Source organism: Ornithodoros turicata, chromosome 6, assembly GCF_037126465.1.
Source record: "Ornithodoros turicata isolate Travis chromosome 6, ASM3712646v1, whole genome shotgun sequence".
In the NCBI taxonomy this organism is placed as follows: domain Eukaryota; kingdom Metazoa; phylum Arthropoda; class Arachnida; order Ixodida; family Argasidae; genus Ornithodoros; species Ornithodoros turicata.
The window spans coordinates 69,159,781-69,175,140 of record NC_088206.1 but is presented as its reverse complement, the minus strand read 5'-3'; positions in this window follow the sequence as shown (position 1 = coordinate 69,175,140).

The following is a 15,360-nucleotide window of genomic DNA, read 5'->3' as shown; positions in this document are numbered from 1 at the left end:
AACAGGCCGCAGTCAAAAGCAATAAGATTTTATGGGGGGGGGGGGGGGAGCATCTTACCAGTACCAATCTTTGCCGTCTACAAAAACCGTTCGCGTTCTTTTCGTAACTTGACTTCACGCTATAAAGGGAGATCGCTTTACTTTATTCGTACGTGAGCAAAAAGAATAAAAAAAATCGTAGGTGCATTATCACGTTACGATATTGTAACGTCCATTACAATCACGAATACAATGCTGTAAAAGTCATCGAGTTCGCGTGGCACATGTTTTCACGTTTTGGTGGAGGCCATTGCTGGCGCGGGAACTTAAATTCGCGAAAAACGCAAGCTCATGTTTCCCGGTGACGACAGTGTACCTATACCTCGCGGCTACTTTAATTCGCGAATTTTTGCCGCTCGCAAAAAACGCGAAAAATTTTTCCGATCGAAAAAGAAAAAAAGAAAAAAAAACACTCTTACAGTATGTGCTAGTACAGCATTTACAGTATGTGCAATATACAAGGTACTTTTTTTATTCGACTAACTTTTTATTTAAAAAAACAAAAACAAAAACTACTAGAGCTGCATGAATTTCGTTTTCGCAGGTGTGTTATACGGTCTGAAGGATGTTCTGCAGGACAGCGTTATGCAAGTGCTGACGATTAAGTAGCTAAAATTTGTTTATTATCGTATCAATTAGATGCTTTCTGGGAAATGCGAGATAGCACAATTGAAGTCAATCATTATTCAAATCAACCGTCCTTATGAAACATCCTGAGGAGCGAACATACTTTGAGATATAAATTACTGAATTTTGTTATGCAAATGAGCCGAAACCAAGACTACGCCCTGCTCGAGCGCAGAAACGACACGACCTATAGGCCTTACCAGCGCCACAGTGCGGTGGTGGTGAGAAGCTGCTTGCCGTAGCCGGCCACACTCAGGCGGGTAACGTCACTACTATCAGAAGGGGGTACTGTGCGCCCTGGGCAGACTTCGTAGGAAATTGTGCCCACATTCGTCTTAAAGTGTCCGAGGAAAACACAGGAAAGACACCCAGGCAATACAGCCTCTGCGTGGGATGCCATCATACCGGAGAGCGTTCTATCTGGCCAATCAGGTGAGCGCCTACTCCAATCAGCTCCATCGCTCCAAAGCACGTGACCCTGTCACGTGGAATGCTCTTTCTGAGCTCAAGTGGTGCGTAGTTCTGGCTTCGGTTCATTTGCATAGCATAGGAATTTATATATCAAGGTACGTTCCATTCTCAGGGTGTTTAATACGAACGACGGATTTGAAAAATGACTGGCTCCAATTCTGCTATCTCGGATTTCCTAGAAAACATCTATTTAGTAAGTTAATTAACGAAGTTAAGCTAAGTAGTCGTCCAGTAGTTGCATACGCTGTCCTGCAGGATAACTAGAGCCTGAAGTTTTAGGGTGTATCCCGGTTCTTTTCCGAATTTGCACCCCGAATTGGAGGTTGCCTCTTTAGGATGAAACCCGATTTTTACCCAGCAAATTGCCATCACTGAAACGTCTGCAGCAATGCACACTAGCCTGTCTGGAAGCAAACGCAATCACATCACCGTTTGTACCAAACCAGTACAGTTCGTTAGAGTAATAGAGCCTGACTTGTCCCCGAATGTATCATAGTGAAAATTTTTTCACCCGAATTCGCACGAATTTACAGCGCACGTTTATTTCCCTGATTTTTACCCCCCGAATTAATAAAAAAAAATCCCGAAAGCTTCAGGTTCTACGTATAACCCACCTGCGAAAACGAAATTTAATGCATCTCTAATATTTTTTAAGTACAAAATCTATGTCGAATAAAACAACACCCTGTGCAAGAAAAATAACGTCCTATATAAACGCAGCAATTGGATCCCAGAATGGAAGACAACGTACAGACGGGAGGAAAACCCCCCGAGGCAGAGAAATACGCAACGCAAGATATAAAACACAAGGAGTAACACAGAAACACGAGATAAATCGTAAAGAAAATAAAGGAATAAACGGCACGCGCATGACGCAGTCGCCCACATAAGAACTTTTTAAATAGGCTTCCTCCATAACCAATCCGCAACTTTCAGCGACTATAGAGGGCGCTTCGCGTTTCTCAAAATGGCGGCGGAGAGGTGATCGCGGAGTTATGTTTTATCCGTATCAAGTTACGATCGTCTGGAATGCAAGCTTGAAGCGAGAGTCACCGCCGCTGAGCTAATACCAACCTCGCCCGCGTGGCGGCGACACCGTAGCTGAAAGTTGAGGATAGTATTCCGCCGGTTTGCATCGCACTGAACTCGGACTATGAACTCTACCAGGCTAGCACGCCGACTGTGTCGGCTCCAAACGGCGATTTTTAATTTGTTGGCTGTGACACGTTTTGTGTAGATGAATCCGATAGGTCCGTATCTTCACCACATACAGCACGCTCCTAGCCAACCATAATCCCGAATGACAACGTTCCCGCCCATGATTTGTTGATAACGAGAGGCGGAGCCTATTATGGAGCATTATGTACTGCTACAAAATGGCTCCGCCTCCCGTTTTCGACAAATCAGGGACGACAACGTCGTCCCTGATTAATGATGGTTGGCTAGGAGCGCGCTATGTGGTGAAGTTCATCTTGAAGAGGGTAAAGCAGAAGAGGAGGAGGAGTGTCGTTGGGAGGAACCCGAGAGGTCTGCCTGCCTGATTAGGCGGCATGTTTCTCGGGAAGGGAACGGTGGTGGAGAGGAGGAGAGGAAAGGGTGAAGTGGAAGACCGAGCGGAATTCGCTCGGGGGGAGGATAGCTGCGTCCATGGGCCGACTTCAGGGGAACTGTGCCGGCATACGCCTATTACACATCTGAGGGAAACCCAAGAAAAACCCCAGACGGCACAGCCGGCCCGCGGATTCGAACCGCGGACCTCCCAGTCTCCAAGCGCACGCGTTACCGCTGCGCCACCGGAGCTGGTGGTAAAGCAGAACGTTATGTGTACCTCAGCGTTCTGATTACTGTAGAAGTCGTTTTTTCCGCGTGGAAAATATTTTCGCGTTTTCGAACAAAGCTGGTTTGGGGTGTTCCTGTTTGGTGAGGGTTTCCGGGAGTGCTTTGCTCTTGCACATCGTGCCGCCGTCAATACTCGCGCATATTTTGGCACGTACTAAGACATCCGTTGTTCACGGGGATGGCGGCGTTCTATGGGTCAATCCCTTTCTTCTCCTCACAGACATGGGAGGAAAGGCCCTCTGCAATGTCCTTTAGGGACCCTGCAGGAGGCCATAGTACTGGCCGTGTGCAGGTCAGCCAGTTCATTTTAGCGGTTCTCATTCATTATCACTCAGGGCACTTGAACAGTTCGGTTGAGATGTCGTACTATCATACAAGCTGGTTTTGAGAAGGCGGGGAAAGGCATGCTGCGGCTTCGTGGTATAGTGGTTATATATGTACAGTGCAATGCGTTTGTACACTCTTAGAAATGAACTTCACCACTCCGTTTGTTGATTTGTTGAAAACGGGAGGAGGAGCCTATTTTGTGCCCATTATGCACGGCACAAAATAGGCTCCTCCTCCCGTTTTCAACAAATCTAGGGCGAGAACGTTGTCATTCGGGGTGATGATTGGCTAGGTGCGTGCTATGTGGTGAAGTTCATTTTTAAGAGTGTAGGAATAACAAAAGCGTAATCAATTTTCATTTCCTTCCATCTTGCCTGATGGTATAAAACAATCTTCGGCGGCTTGCTTGAACTGCCGACGCAGCATGGAGTAGAAAAGAGTGGAGTTTTTTTTTTCTTTTAAAAATCAATCAATCAGAAAGGGTCAAGGTTGTCACGGCATAGCGTCGAACGCCGCACGATTTTCGCCCTCATATGGCCAGAGTTATTCGCGGGAAATTAAATTCGCGCTTTTGGAGGAATACGCGAAAAACGCGAAAAATAATTCCGCGAAAAAAAAAAAGAACACACACACACACAAAAAAAAACACAATTTCTACAGTAAGTGCTACAATTCTTGAAATGACCTAACAATGGGTGGAGGTATCTGGATGATACGACTACTCGCCTGTATCCGAAAAAAAAAAGTACGTTTTTTTTTTTTACTTATTAACGCTGCACATGTTATGAACGAGAGGTATTGAACAGTACACTGTAAATAGAATTACGAAGCATAGAAGAACAACATTACACCTATTACACCCGTAACTAAATACCTGCAGATAGGAGTTCTTCCCTCCCCCGTAAAGCCTGCTTCACCTAAGGAACGGCACTGCATGGAAGGTAAATCCACATTCTAACCGAGCGAGCGAAAAACCGACTCGTGAACCTGTTCATGGTTACACAACGGGCGAGTTTCTATACTTTCTACGCTCGCTGTATGTGTGCAGATGTAAATCTTACATAAATAAATTCTCGCGAAAGTCGCTGCTGTTGTGTGAGCTGTTATGTAAGAGAGACACGCATCGGGAAGACAAAGCTCCCGGTATTCCTTTTCCGTGAAGTAAACGCCAGTCTGGGCATCTTTTACGAGAGAAAAGATTAGTCTTGCGCAGCGTACTAAGAACACAACGTATTTATTTATACTAATTACAAAATCACGCGATGTGCTAATGCTTCCGGCGCGGGTTGGTGGCACCGTCAGAAAATTGTTTTCTTTGTTTTGCTTTCTTCTCGCGCTCTAAGGAAGTGATGTTCTTTCTTTTTTTTATTATTCTGCGTTAGCGCAACTGTACCTTCGAGCGGCTAAGGAAATGATCCGATCGGCACACGCGTGCAGAAACATGCTAGCAAACGACTAAACCGTTATTTTCATACGCAGGGATCTGGAAAACTGCAGTAAGTTTGTGGAATTTGTTGATTGCGATCAATTCCTATATACTGTTACTGTAGGGAATGACATCTCTTTGGCCCAGATGTCGCTGCCGTACGTGCCGGGAGAAGCGATTTTCTTGCACTCCCGTAGACTTCCATGTATCGAAAAATTTGACAAACTTTAATTAGCCAAAAATCAGTGGATCGCTTCGTGCCTTCAAAAATGTGTGATTCCCTAGATAAGCTCGAAAGGAACAAGCCTGTACCTGTTTCGTTTAGAAATTTAGCGAGGTTTACGAGAACACCGTGAACAAAAATTCCCCATAGACCTTCTTCCGGATCATTGCAGCATCCACCAGGACGACTATAAAACAACATGTTTTACGCTCTACTTCAACTCTATATTAAATCAGACACGCTAAATATATATATATATCATACATAAAAAAAAATATTTCCATGGCTAGCCATACAGGTCTCCTGACTTTCCGAGACGTCCCGATGACTGCAGAGACTTCCACACAGAATGTGTAAGAGACAATACCTCAGCAAATAACGTTGTAAGTGCTTTAACAAAATACATATAGTTCTTTAAGATACATAGGTACTATCCATGAATTATTCGTTTCATATTACTGATTTTACTTACTTGTGTCATACATGACGTCATCTTACGTATTGAAAGCGTGGTCCGGATTACGTGACGTCATCATAGTATTGTAGTTAAAAGCTCTGTATGTAAAACTATGTATGATAGAGCAATGCTGTCATTCATGCTTCTGCGAATCTTTTGGTCTCATACCCCCTTTCAGCCAGGTGCAGCCAGCCTTCAGGACTAGCAATACTATTTAATTAATAAAATAATTCATAAAATAAACACTGCTGGCGACGGATCGTGCCAGTCGACATCCTAACGGTTCAATTGCTCGCGTAGGTAATCTTGGAACGTTTGGTAATGTGCACGTTTCTACTTAAAATTGGTATCTTGGCCCTTAAGCCAATATTTTAAAAGCTAGCTAATTAGTCTAATTAATTAGGCAAAATGAACAAGAATACTGGCGACCACGATACACAACTGCTTACAACGTTAAGCGAGTCTCATTCGAATAAACAGTTCCACTGAGGCATTCTAAGGCTCACACACAACATTGGTAGTTAATAATACGACGGCCTAGTTCACCAATATTATAAGTTATAACCTAGAAGGGGGTGGGGGGTGGCAGGCACCAAATAAATAATGGATCGAGTAATGCGGGACCGAGTAATAAAGTTAGAGGTGATGGAAAATGTTACAAAGGCTGGAAGAGCATTAGTGAGAGCTACACCGCTACACCGCCCCCCCCCCCCCACACACACACCCTTTATCATGGTCACCCGGCCAGGGGGAAATGAGGTTAAGTTAGGCAAGACTTCATTATGGCTAATGTTAGGAAAGCCGCGTTCCCGCCGGCCGCGAGGCGATGCTGTCTGCTTATTGGACCGGTGATCTTACTGCGTCGAGTTCATTCACTAGCTTACGAGCGTCAGTCGTGACGTTGCCCACATACGTGAGGCCGACAACGGCAAGCCCTTTCAACATCACCATCACGACCACCACTAGCTTACGAACGTAGCCAATCATGGGATGCGACACAAGACGGATTTCGTCGACGGAATTACCGAGAACAAAAGTCAAGGGTTCGATAACGTCTAGTCAATCAGGTATGGCATGTCTAAAGTTTACAGTTATAAGATTTGCATTTGTTGTCACTACGATCAACTTATTTATTTGCGTTACCGTGACAACTTATGCAACGTGAAAGACGAGAGGGACAGTAACGGCAGATACAATAAACATTTAAAAGAAAAAAAAAGCGAAAGAGTAATAAGAGAGAGTGGATAAGAGGAGAGGAGGAAACGCGCTTTGGAGCAGCCAGTCCTGACTGGGTCGGGATTAACCTCTCCATATTTTTATGTCATATCCAACCCAATCCAAGAGGGGCTAAGTGGTGGTGGTGTTGGTGGTGGTGGTGGTGGTGACGATATCGGCTTGCCGTTGTTGGCCTCCCTTATGTAGCCAGCGAGGCTAAGACGGAAAAAGTAATACACATATCGTACGCAAATCAGATCACGTTACGAAACAGACATGTAAAAAGCGTCACGCATGTTACATGTCTGTTAATGTTACGCTTGCATGAGTGCATGAATGTGATCACGTGACGCTACTTAAAGCATCGGTGATGTATGTGAAATACATCAAGTTGGGAAGACGTTCCATTAGGGGGAATCCTTGGGCACAAATAACTCACCACCACCAACAACAACAACAAGAACGCGTTTATTTTTGCTGATACTTGCCCCAACAACAACCGATATCCTCTGGACGTACGAATAACGTCCTAACGAATTCGTATCTCCGATGGATATTCTGAGGACATCCATCGGACGTGCGAATCCGTTGGGACGTTATTCGTACATCCAGGGGATATTCGGTGTTGTTGGGGTGGTGTGATTCCGAGAAATCCTTGCCTAGCTCCGTCGCCATTGTAAATCCAATCCAAGTAAAAAATAAATAAATAAACAAAGACGCTGATTGCAGCGCCGTGCGAGAAGCGGCGCTTTGTTCTCACCGAAGGCAGATGGCATTGCATTGCGGACGCAAAGCGCAACGATACTGATGGGAACTTGACCTTCTCCTCCCGTCGTGGGGCAAAATTTGCTCTTTCAACGGAATTGGCCGTTAGACACGTTCTCCGTCCCGCGTGGGACGTTAAATAGGATGGGGCGTGCGCTGAGACTTCATATACGTAGTTGTTTTTCGACGTAGATTACCCCGAATTACTATTATTATTCTAATAACAGCCAGGACCGCCACAGGGGAGCGCTGCAGCGTTCAAACACTACCCATGAGGGGTAGGGGGGGCGAGAGAGAGAGAGAGAGAGAGAGAAACTGCTAAAAAAGGACAACTGCCAGACAATTTTTTTTTTCACGAGACAATACAAAATACAGAAAGCGACACTGAAGATTTTTGTTTAAGTTTAATTTGTACAAGCTTATGTATTTTGTGTGTATTTTGTATTTTTATTTTGTTTTTGTATTTTGTTTTGTAATTTTGTATTTTGTTTATGTGATCTACAGGACTTGACTCCCCTCTTCGTATACGCTTCTGAGACAATACAAAAAAGAACCAACAATGAACACTTCTTCTTTGATGGACACTAGCTTTCATGTAGCAGTCTACATTTCTTCAGGTGTAAAGGTACAACATACTTATTGATTTATTTATTCAAAATGCCCGAAAGGTCAATTAGGGACATTATATATACGACATTATGATCCGGATGACATTATATATATGATATACAATATATTATATGATACATGAATATAGTGAACCCTCGTTATTACGACCATGGTCGTTCCCGAAAATTTCGGTCATAATGCGGAATTGTCATATTAACGGGGGAGATTTGCAGAGGTTCCACAGCATTGTCCCCCAAGAGTATGGTCATAAAGCGCGTATGGCAGATTATCGGGGGCCATATTAACCAGGGTTCTCTGTATACATATACAACATACACACGCATACATGTCACATGGTTATGTGACATGTAAATGGTGAGAGTGAACCAGTGTGAGAAGGAAAGAATGCGAGAAAACTTTCACCATTTACATGTCACATGGTTACCGTGTATGTTGTATTGTATATTCATGCATCGTATGTTGCACCTCTACACCTGAAGACATGTAGTCTGCTACATGAAAGCTAGTGTCCATTAAAGAAGAAGTGTTCGTCGTTGGTTCTGATTGATTGATTGATTGTATTGCCTCTATACCTGGATGCAGACCGGTTCCCCTCATCTTTTTTTCACGAGACAGAGATACAAAGCGTGAAATGAGCTCGCTTCTTTCTATAATGCTATTTATTTAGGCATCTCATTCGAGGAAGACTCGGCGTTTCATATTAACATTTAAAGCGAGTTGCGACGCAATTATTTGAGGCTCACTCGATTGTAACCCGTTTGTTCGAAAGGATTTCCATAAGGTGCTTACGAAGGGGGCAGCACCTGTCTTCATTATGACGCGAGCAAGCGTCTCTTCAGACCTGAATGGAGTTCGTTGGGGACAGATATATTTACATTGAGAGCGATATCTCTGAACATGTAACAAAAAAGAAAGGAAGACGGAGAACCTAATGAATGATTCGAATGACTGCGATGTTGCTATGCTGAGAGGACTTTGTCGACGCGGGGACACTGGCCGATAAACTCCGTCCTAAGAAAACCCTGCGCGGCAGTGTGCGCAGCAACTAAAGCAGACGACAGATTTCTTCCGATTTGTCTGTTTTACTCTTCTTCGGAATTTTCTCAACCTCTGCGATTTCCCTAATTAATGTGGTATTAAAACCTTACTTTTCATTCCCATATTAGGATTATTTTGAAACAATCACACGGCTAGAACGAATATTAGCTACACCTCATTATATTTGTGTCTTACAAATGAACGTGTTTGGGTGCTCCTGACTAGATATTTATAGCTGAAAAAGCGGACAGGTATTCAGAGGTCGATATTTTTTGTCAGAGCATTATTGCTACACTACGAAGAATTTAGCGGAGTCCGCTCCAATAACATAAACGCTTAACATTAACCCAATGCAGTCCAAGTGCACACTCGTTCGATACCCATGTGCTACCCCCTTTCATGCCTGGGCACGTGTGCAGCTTCACTTATGTTCTGTGCTTTTTATTTGTCTACACCTTTATAAAGAGGCTCTTTCCTATTTACGGATCTAGACGTTTAGTCTCATATAGCTTGTCCTGTTGAAGTTGTGAATCGGGTAGAACTTTCTGCTCTAATTATAACATTGAAAATGATGAAAGATGAAAGTCACTGAAAAGGTTAGCCAGCTGTAGGGATCGAACCCACATCTTCTGGATTGCCGGTCCAGGGCTCTACCAATTGAGCTAAGCTAACACGCCTCACCAGCGACTTTCGGGGTGCGTCATCTGAAGGGACGACAAACCAGCCACTCACTCTCACTCACCCTCCTCTCACTCTTACATTTTTGCTCACTCATACACACATTCATACGACGGAAATCGACGCAAGCGGCACCTGTTGTACAAGAGATAAACTGATGTTCTGAGGCTGGAACAACATAGAAGGGACAGATACAAACAAAGCCTCAAATTTGTTGTTCCTCTATGTTCCTCTATGTTGTTCCAGCCTCAGAACATCAGTTTATCTATTGAAAATGAGTTGAATTCGTTATAGGTTCCGCTTTTTTGACCCAATCTCAAATATGAAAACGCTGCATGCAGTTCGATGGGCTTCCGATGCACGTGAATGAAAGATGAGCAGCAAGGGGACATGACCCATCGGTCTACGTGAGGCCGACAACGGCAAGCCCTATCACCACCACCACCACCACCCATCGGTCCTTCTCCGTTAATTTCAAAAATATACTGTTCCATTATTGCCACTCGACATAACAAACCTGATACTACATTTATTTGTCAATTTGCTTATCACCTTGTCGTGAAGTAGTGCTCGCACCACCGCCGGCCACAGTGCTATCAACCCACACTACTAAGTCCAAGTGCTATTGCTTTGCTGCAGACGCTGTGTGTGCCCACTGCTAGTCTTTTCTGCTATCGTCTAGTGTAATTCTAACACTTATTTTGAGGAAAGCGCCTAATACCGTGCAACGCGAAGTGCTCACGACAATATTAACAGCACACGAAAGGCTGAACCTCGAAAATTATGCGTCTAACTTCTCCGAGCACACATCTCCTTAGAAAAACGTGCCCGTAAAGGATACTTCACCGCAATGACACCCTTAGAGAGGCAGAGCCGCCCCTACAGCTTATGAGAAGACTTCTTCTGTGGAGAGCTACTGGGTAATTTTAGCTCGCAACCGCCCATTACAAGGAACATTAAGAACCTTCGGACGAGAGTGCTACCACACTCGTTGCTATAGGAAAGCGAGCGGCACGCCACACAGCGGAGAACATGAAATATGGAAGCAGCCCTCCTAGCACCTTGGAAATGGTGACCAACTTGCCCGTAATTTATTTCGTACGAACTTAAGAGAACCTCGTAGAGGGTGTACGTTGGTGTGATTCTCACAATATCAGCGGTGGAATTTTGCACTTTTGAAGTGTTTTGTCCCTCATTCTGTGATAGTGTACGCTCGCTGTCAGTCGCCAGCTGTCTTCCAGCTGCGTGCAACCGTATACAAAAAGATGTTCCGAGTGTTTAACATGACGCACAAACACGGGAAGGCAACCAAAGTCATCGACGTGGCATTCGCTCTGAAGTAAGGAAGGTTTGAAGACCAAAACTAATTTCCATAAACATGAAAATGAGCAAGAGATAAACTGATGTTCTGAGGCTGGAACAACATAGAGGGGACAGATACACACAAAGCCTCAAATTGCCTAAGAAATCAACGATGAAAGATGAAAGTCACTGAAAAGGTTAGCCAGCTGTAGGGATCGAACCCACAGCTGGCTAACCTACAGCTGGCTAACCTTTTCAGTGACTTTCATCTTTCATCGTTGATTTCTTAGGCAATTTGAGGCTTTGTGTGTATCTGTCCCCTCTATGTTGTTCCAGCCTCAGAACATCAGTTTATCTCTTGTTCATCAGGTGCCGCTTGCGTCGATTTCCGTCGTATGAATGTGTGTATGAGTGAGCAAAAATGTAAGAGTGAAAGGAGGGTGAGTGAGAGTGAGTGGCTGGTTTGTCGTCCCTTCAGATGACGCACCCCGAAAGTCGCTGGAGAGGCGTGTTAGCTTAGCTCAATTGGTAGAGCCCTGGACCGGCAATCCAGAAGATGTGGGTTCGATCCCTACAGCTGGCTAACCTTTTCAGTGACTTTCATCTTTCATCGATGAAAATGAGGTTTGTTTTTGGTTTTCAAACCTTCCTGCTCTTCCTACGTGTGTGCATCACAAATATCCATTGAAAATAACACTGCTAGATTCGAACAGCTGACAGGCTACTTGTATACATGTTTTTCTATATCTCCGTACAAAAGGAGAAAAAGAAACGCTTCAAACCACTATCGAACTCCAAGGCAAAAAAGCATGAAAGAAGAAAAAAGAAAAAGGAGGCTTCTCTGAGTGAGCAAAAGAAAGACAAAAGACTTCCTTCCCGATATTACCCTGGCGGCATAAAGCGGAACGTTGGTTTTCTTTTTCCCCCTTCTTTCTCTTCTTCCCCATCTCCATGTATTTCCCTTTATCTTCCGTTTCATATTTATGGTAATCATATCTGCCTTATATATCTCGAGACAGGAGCTGCGCGGATCAAAGTTATGCCTAGCGCAAGCGTACCTAGTATTGCCATGAATTATTCAACATTTAACGGTGTGTTTCCCCTACTATACTTTATTTCCTTCTCTCTTTCGGACTGACTATGCTGCCTATATGATTTTCTATACGGCCATTCGCTTTTTCACGAGAAAGACATTAAAAAAGAAGAAGAAGAAAAAAAAAGAAAGAACCGTACGCACCAACGGAAGGTCCCGCCCGGTCTTATCAAAGAGATGGACGGTGCCATGAATTGCAGTAAACAAAAGTCGTCTGCAATGCGTTGTCGTCTGCAACTTTATATGTATGTACTGCGCAGGAATGAAAAAGAAAAAGAAAATGGTTGCGGTGCTTGCGGATACATGTACGTGTAATAAAGAAGGACCTCGTACATCAGTGCCCTAATACTATGCAACGCTAGCAGACGACAGTTGAAATAGGCGCCGCAGACGACTGGGCGGCAGATGACCCAACCGTGGCGCATCGGCTGCTAGTGATCGGTTGCTATGGTGACTTCAATATTAAAAAGGGTTGAGTGAAAGACACGAAATTGGGAATGCAGACAGTAGGTGATTCAAGTTGTACGAGATGGCATGGCTAGAGAAGCGTCGTTTGAAACTGCTGAATGCGTTTCAGCGGCTGCTGTCGGCACAAACAAATACAAAATTTGGTTTCATTGAAGAGCCATTAAAGATAACAAGAAACAGACGTGGATGGAAGCGACGGCAGGGTGACACTGCGAAAGTACGTCACGGAAAAGCTCTATGCCGAATGTACTAAGGTAGCATTAGACAGCGGTTAACCATTGTTATGAATATTAATAATAATATTTATATATTATAACTGATATAATCAGTAATCAATTGCAATCAACAACGAAAAAGAACTGCCAGTTATCACCACAACTATAGCTTTGGCTTGTGGTGGCTTCGCCAAAGCGCCCGACCTGATTGTGTCGTCTGTGGTGGAACCGAGATCGTCATACTTGAAGATCACATGACCCTTCTCGTCCAAAGACAGTCCATACATCTATATAACCTCTGTTGGCGGATGGAAGCTTTCAAATCATCGCGTCACTTCCACGTTATGTAAAGACCCCCCACGTCGTCTAAAATTTCAAATGCACCCTACATAACAGACGACAGATTGGCTCCGTCTGTTTCTGTCGTCTGCAATGAAATTGATCGTGCATTCATTCGCAGACGACAAAGCAGTAGCCAGCAGCAGTTCGGCCGCACTGCCGTGATTTTTGGAGGGCAGTGTTGGAGGAAGGCCAATATCCCGGTTGGCAACCTATCTATAGCGGCTGGGTGATGCAACAGCGCAGAAACCATTTGTAACGCCGTCATGCTGCCACGGAATACGAAAGCAATAGGAGGAACAGACCCGATTTGGATCCATTTCCCCGAGACGTGACAGCCAGGAGACTGCTGTCGCCTGCAGAGGGGGCGACATGTCGCGAGAAATTGCCCTGTCGCTCCTGCTGCACCAGCAGCTTCTACAGCATGCCCGATATGGTTCGGAACGACAGATATATGTTATATTGGAGCTTTACTTTTATTGCTTTCGTATCGTCGGGAAGGAATCGCCGATATGCCATTTTCGTTTTGTGTGTGTGTGTTGTCCTTCTTTTTAGACGATCCACGGTATTTTTATGTAAGAGAGAATGTCTTTGCGATATGATGGAGGTATGAGAATCGTTTGACCGAGGTAACCGAACACACTGAATGTCGATTGTGACGTAATGTTAAAGTGGAGGCGGGAGCGTTCGTGTAAAGGTGCCTGAGCTCGTAATGAAAGGCTGTGGGAAACTGCCATTGTTGCCTGAATGCAGATGCAGGCACTAAAAAAAACAAAACAAAACAAAAAGGAACACAACAAGAGACATAATTACGATATCTATGAGTGCTGGCCAGCGGTGCTTGCCAGGTTTCACTATAAGTCTTAGGTAACCATATGGTCTCGCTTTCAGATTAATAATTTCTCATATAGGAGCTGGAGAACCTTCCTGTACGTACAAGAAGTATACAGGCATGGTTTATAGTATTTCCACCGTCCTTATCTATAGCAGAAAGATCGGCGTTAAGGGAGCGTCTACTTACCGTGTACAGCTACCGTCAACCTTAATAAGAACACTGAAAAAAAAAAAAAAAATGTGGTCTCGTTCCCGAGCGCGATAACAGCAACCCTTGAGGCCATGTGGAAATCTTAATTGAACAAAATTATTCTGTTAGTTTAACGCAAGGATTTTGTGTACTTGACATTCCCTCAGTGCCCCCAGGGTGTCTGTTATCACGCTCGCAAATGAGATATTTTTTTCTGTGTTATTATTAAGGTTGACGGGAGCTGTACAGACCAGCGACATCCTCTCGGAATATTCTAACAGAAGGCAGAGGCGTAGTGCGCATTTAGCAGACGACACCGTCTTTTCCTGTCGTCTGCTACGGAATACCACGTGCGCGCGTGCCGTAGAGCGGGGCACGAAAATACGTGACGTTGATCGCTCGCGCTTGCGCGACAGCAGAAAGCTATGACGTCGTTCTCGTATTTCGCTGGAGTATTACATGAGTGTCTCTGGTGTAAATATACTAAATACACGGTACCGTCAGTGTGATGAGAGCAGGACCCGAAGCCCTCGCTAAAAACAGGAAAATAGACACGAAACAATTCATCCACCGTGTCTGGCCGCGTTGTCCGAGAATATATTGTCATTTTCTCTCTCTTTCTTTCTTCCTTCCTTTTCTTGTCTTTTTTCACAAATTCGACGGACAAGATGTCTGCTCCTGCCCCAAAGTCACTGCAAACGGAGATCTATCTTCGCTGTCCATATTTACTGCGACGTGGCAAAACTGGTGGCTTTTGGTAGATTTTCAAGTTCACGACTATATAGAAGAGTATTAACCAAAGAGCTCACTTATCGTTAGTTTACGTTACTTATCGTTGTTACACATTTGTCGGTACGCCATCTGTTGTTAGGGCACATGGGTTGCCATAGAAACTCCCGTGTGCGAGAACACCTCTGCCGTCCGTCGGGGGCACCAGTGTAGACAGGGGTATACGTTGGATTCACCTAAAGTCTTTAAAGCCGCCTTTCATTCAGACTGCTCTTTTTTTTTTTTCCTTTTTGTATCACGTGTTGCCACCACGAAGCACCTGTGCGCGACCGCGACACAAACACTTGCGCCAAGAAACCGACTATCGACCACCACAGGTACTACGCATTTCCGCACAACCCTCGGGGGGATTGAGAAATGCAACCCTGTATACGGCATCAAAGTAAGTGGGACCC